The sequence below is a fragment of the Myodes glareolus genome, chromosome 27 (genome assembly GCF_982192425.1).
Source record: "Myodes glareolus chromosome 27, mMyoGla1.1, whole genome shotgun sequence".
Lineage (NCBI taxonomy): Eukaryota > Metazoa > Chordata > Mammalia > Rodentia > Cricetidae > Myodes > Myodes glareolus.
This window is the reverse complement of record NC_142052.1, coordinates 31,444,885-31,450,820: the sequence shown is the minus strand read 5'-3', so window position 1 is coordinate 31,450,820 and position 5,936 is coordinate 31,444,885. Positions and strand designations below refer to the sequence as shown.

Sequence of the window (5,936 nt, the reverse complement as noted above, 5' to 3'; positions counted from 1 at the left end):
TGTGTTTTCAGGTTTTATAAGATATTGTTGTCAACAGATTGTCCTTAGTGCCAGAGGGGACATTACACATTTGGACAGTGTAGGGACCATTGCAGAGAAGGATCATTTAAATGTCTATCCTTGAAATGACTAAATGCATTTTTTCCATTCTTGACCATGAACCAGCAATGACTGAGGTCAGAATGTACTTATTGAATGAACAACCTCCCAGAAAAGATCATGTATTTGAAAAACTTTCTCTCCTTGCTAGCTTTCTTTCAATTTCCTGTGAATCTTTAGTAGGAGAAACCTATCTAGATGAAATTCCTCATTGTATGTGATAAGTCTCAATACCCTCAACTATTTCCTGACATTTATATCTACTGTTTTGTGTTTGTCATTAATTTGACAGTTTCCTACATATACTGAAATGATTTTAATATCATTACAAGCTTGATCTCTATATTCTATATCTTACCTATATTTTATAAGTAAAAATGAGATATAGCAGAAACAGTTGCTGTTAAGGAGTTTGACAACCTGCTATCTTAATTGTTTTGTTTGCTTGTCTAAGTAACCCTTACTGTGTGGCTCCAAATTCCTGACAGTAAACGGGGCCATCATTTCTGGCTATATTCATTTTTATATTATAGGGTGATAGCCATGGAATATAGGTTTTTTAAATGTCAAGTATATGCTTCTTGCTGAGCTCCATGTGTATCTTGAATTCTAAAATTTGAAAGAGGGTATCACTCTGATTCCCAGGATGTCATGTATTTATGACATTAATACTGCCTGAGTATTATGAGTCAGTTAATTGCAAGTACATGAACTTCGTTTGGCTTGTTATGCTTGATTTGATTTTTTAAAAATCATTAGGACTATTTTATAAGTCTGCATGGATATTCATTACATGGGTACCTGTTCATCAAGGTGATCAAAGATCTTGATCATGGGACAATGGAAAGTTGTGATTCACGTGTAAGTACTGGAAAATGTGCCCACCTCCATTCTAGACCAGCAAGATCTCTGAATTACTCTACCCTCTCTCCAGCCCTTTCTTGATTATTTATGACCAACATTTATATTTCTAGTATTTTCATCTGTCCATTTTAACTGCTTTATACATGAAGTTCCATTCTACAAAATATTACTGGAATTACAGTTTAAATTATAACACTTAGATATCTGGACGATGAATACAGAACTGGAGTGAATGCAAAATTATTTGTAAGAAGTTCAATAAATGTCTTTCAGTTCTTTCTATTCCATTTGTTTGTTTCACTGACTTTTGCAATGGAGATGGTGTCTTAATGTGTACTTCCACCTGTCCTGGACCTGACTGCATAGGTTTGACTGGCATTCAACTTAGAGACAAATATATCCACCTCTGTTTTCTGAGTGTTGTGGTTGAAGACACAATAAACCCAGTGTGTCCATATTACTTTTTTTGTGTGGTCTATATCACTTCATATAATTTTTTCATGAATACTATGTACAGTTGATCTGTTTTGTTGTTTCTTCCTCTCAATAGACATTGTTCTTTTGAGGTGGTATCCCATATAAAGAGTACAGAAATGACAGAGTTGACTCTGCTGCTCAATTTCCATCAAAAGTGACTGTCTATGTCATGAAATAAGAGTAAGGAACACCAGAATCATATGTCTATACTCTGAAAGAAGTATGCATTTCTAGCTTTGTCACTGTCATGCTTTCCATTTAACACATGTGTGGTATATTTTAGATGGAAGTGACCTATGATGATGTGTATATCAACTTCACTCAGGAAGAGGGGGATCTGCTGAATCCTTCCCAGAAGAATCTCTATAAAGATGTAATGCTGGAGACCTGCAGGAACCTCAGTTTTGGAGGTAAAAATGAATTTCCTTCATGTTTCAAAATATGGACACAACTTTTCCTTGGTTAAGGATGTTGTTCTGCAATTTGGTTTAGAAAGAAGAATGAGGTGAATAAAGCAGTCATACATTATAGGTGCATTTAAGATAATAAACTAAATGTTGCACATTGTTAAATGATATGACATATATTCTGGACCTGTATTTTAGGATACATTTGAGAAGACCATAACACTGAAGAACACTGGCATTGTTCTAGAAGACATGCAAGATAATTTTCATGTGCAAGTTGATAACAATGTCTCTCTGATGAGATTACACTTTTTCCTAGAACTTTTAAATAAAAGCAGCATTGCAAATAAGCTCAGCTTTAAGTGCATAGATGGTTATTAAATTCTCACAAATCCATATACCTCAATACATGTATGTGAATTTTTCTTCCATTCCTATGTGTATAAAGGCTTTTGAGCATAGTGTTGTGGATAGATTTAACATATATTTGCTTAAGATAAAAAGAAGATAAGCAGTAGTTCCCATGTAGAGTATACTTGTTGAATTTGATTCAAGTATACAATACTGATGGTTTTATAGCATGATTATTAATATATAAACATTACAAAAATATCCCACGAGTTCTAGGTTTGTGTAAATACTTCTGAATGTACTAATTCACTAAGCAAATATATATGTTTTACAGTATCATAAAATTTATAAATGCAGTAAACTTGGTAAATCTCTCAGTGTATTCAGTTGTCTTTGAAAATGTGAACAATATAATATAAACTGTTTTTGTAAATGTAAACAGGTAAACCATGAAACAAAGGAATTTATCATTATACTTATATTCCTAGATGCAACCTGACCCCTATTTAAAAAGCAAACATGATTTTAAAAGGAGTTATGAAATCTTAATACCTAATTCCTTTTAGAATTGGATCAAGGTATAAAATTAATTTATACAGATATAAAGTTCAACTGTATCTTGAATGTGGTAAAGTTTTTAAATATGCCAATTATCCTTGCAGGATTGAAAGGAATCAAAATGGTGAAAAAGAAACTTTCAGTGTATACTCACTGTGTTAAAGCCTTGTGTTATGACACTCACTTTCTAAGGAATGAGAAAACACATTCTGGGCAAAAATCCTCTAAAAGTAAGCAGTGTGGTACAGCATTTGCTCATCACAGTCATATTCAAGTGCTTAAAAGTAAACACACTGAAAAAAAACCCTATGAATACAGTCACGGAGATAAAGACTTTGTTCTTTATGAAACGTATTAAAGTCATAAAAGAATACTCCTGGAGAGAAACCCTATGAATTTAATCAGTGTGGTAATGTGTATGCATGTCAAACTGATCTTCAAAAGCATAAAAGAATGCATACTGGAGAGAAATCCTATGAATGTAATCAGTGTGGTAAGGCCCTTGCAACTCAGGTTAATCTTCAAAATCATAAAAGAACACATACTGGAGAGAAACCCTATGAATGTAAACAGTGTGGTAAGTCCTTTGCCCGGCACAGTTATCTTCCAAAGCATAAAAGAACACATACTGGAGAGAAACCTTATGAATGTAATCATTGTGGTAAGGCCTTTGCCTGGCACAGTAATCTTCAATTGCATAAAAGAACACATACTGGAGATAAACCGTATGATTGTAATGAGTGTGGTAAGGCCGTTGCATGTCACAGTGATCTTCAAAAGCATAAAAGAACACATTCTGGAGAGAAACCCTATGAATATAATCAGTGTGGTAAGGCCTTTGCAGGTCACAGTAATCTGAAAAGCCATAAAAGAACACATACTGGAGAGAAACCCTATGAATGTAATCAATGTGGTAAGGCCTTTTCCCTGCACAGTAGTCTTCAAAGGCATAAAAGAACACATACTGGTGAGAAACCCTATGAATGTAATCAATGTGGTAAGGCCTTTGCATTTCACAGTTATCTTTAAAAGCATGAAAGAACACATACTGGAGAGAAACCCTATGAATATATTCAATGTGGTAAGGCCTTTTCCCAGCACAGTTATCTTAAATTGCATAATACAACACATACTGGAGAGAAACCTCATGAATGAAATCAGCGTTGTAATGCCTTTGCATGTCACAGTGATCTTCTAAAGCTTAAAAGAACACATACTGGAGAGAAACCCTGTAAATGTAATCAATGTGTTAAGTTCTTTGCCCAGCACTGTAATCTTCAAAAGCATAAAAGAACACATGCTGGAGAGAAACCCTATGAATGTAACCAATGTGGTAAGGTCTTTGCATATCAAAATATTTTTCAATTGCTTGAAAGAAAACATACTGGAGAGAAGAAAACCCTATGAATATTATCAGTGTTGTAAGGCCTTTGCAACACACAGAAATCTTCAATTGCATTGAAGAATATATATACTGAATAGAAACACCATGAATGTAATCAGTGTGATAAGGCTGTTGCAAGTTGCAGTCATCTTCAATTGCATAAAAAACACATTCTAGAGAGAAACCCTATGATTGTAATCATTTTGGTAAGGCCTTTGCAAAACACAGTCATCTTCAAATGTCCAAAAGATCACAGAGTAGAGAGAACCCCTATGAATGTAGTCAGTGTGGTTAAGTCTTTGGAGACCACTGTACTTTTCATGGTAATAAAAGAACACACAGTGTAGGGAAACTTTAAGAATGTGTATCAGTGTAAGAAAGACTTTTCACACATTATTCATTTTCAAATGCATACTGCAGAATACAAACTGGAGAGAAAACTCTGAATAGAATCTGTGGTAAATCCTTTGTCACAATCATCTGCAAATATATGAAATAAACCATCTTGCAGAAAAACTTTATGAATTTAATGTGTCTATTCTGCAAAACCATGAGAAAAATTGTACTATAGTGAAACTCTCTTGTAGTGAGCTGCTTTGTGCCGCACCTTAAAGATGGCACTGTCCTCTGCACTCCACCCCCCGGGTGGGATGTGCTTTCAGTTGTAAATAACTCCATGCATGGCTAAAGCTAAGGGTCTGGCTTGTTTCTGTGTACCTGGGCCTATCCGCATTTCCCACGTGGCTTGCTGGAGTTGGCTACCCAGAGGCTATTTTAGCTGTGGGCTGGCTTTCCCCAGGGTGAGAAGATTATTCAAGGTTTCCTGATTAAACTGCATTGAGAAGAGTCCTGTGTTGTGTTTTCTTTGCTGGCCAAAGCGACGCAACACTCAATAAGTGAATTTAGTGTTTTAATGTTTTGTACTTCATACAGGAGTAAGACCTTTGTGTGTAATCAATCTGATAAAGCTTATGCATATTACCCTAATCATTTGGACCTGTGGAAGAAACTGAGGGCTTATTATAACTTATTTTTTAAAGATCTTAAGCCATCACACATACAGTCAGTAAACTAACAGCAGTTATTATCTCGTAAAAAATGGATAGCGCAAAAATCTGTTAAAGCGCTATGATATCTCTTTATTTTGTTTGAACCATCAAACTAATGGGCAAAACATTTTTTGAGTCTATGGGTGGGAGAAAGGGCTAGTCACAGAAGCACACCTCAGACCTGAAAGCAGAGCCAAAAGAAAGCACTTTTTCTCTGAATCTAGAACTGGCTAAAGAAACAATATTTCCCTGAAAACAGTCCAAACATTAAAAAGTGCCAGTGAAAGAAACACACTCTCAAAACACAACCAAATAATAAAGCCCCACACTCTACCCTTTTCCAAGTGAGCACAAATGTTACTAGTCCCTCTATGTAAAATACAGCCCATCTCTGACCTTGTTCAGGATTGGGGATAAAAATCTAACAAATTCCCTCCTTCAAAATCTCCTTTGATATCCCCTGGTTTTAAGAAGCCCTATATAAACCATATGCAAATTCAGTATGCAGTTTTCCCATTCCACACTGGCAGGGGTATTTATGCTTTTGGTTTCTTCCCTCTCAATTAAATCTCTTCTTTGGAGATTTGTGTGAAGACATTCTTTCCTTGGAATGCTTCAAAAACTCCTCAAGTTGTGCTGACATTCACAAACATTACTTTCATTTGGAAACCCTTATGAGAATTGAGCTCATCCCAGATGTGATGGATCACTTTTAACATCTCTGGCCACAATCAAAGATTTTTTGTT

At 35.3% G+C, this 5,936-nt stretch overlaps 1 pseudogene; it reads left to right on the top strand.

Moving 5' to 3' along the window:
• The first annotated feature begins 3,143 nt into the window (after window positions 1–3,143).
• On the top strand, window positions 3,144–4,235 carry LOC148117673 (uncharacterized; annotated as a pseudogene).
• Window positions 4,236–5,936: the final 1,701 nt, after the last annotated feature.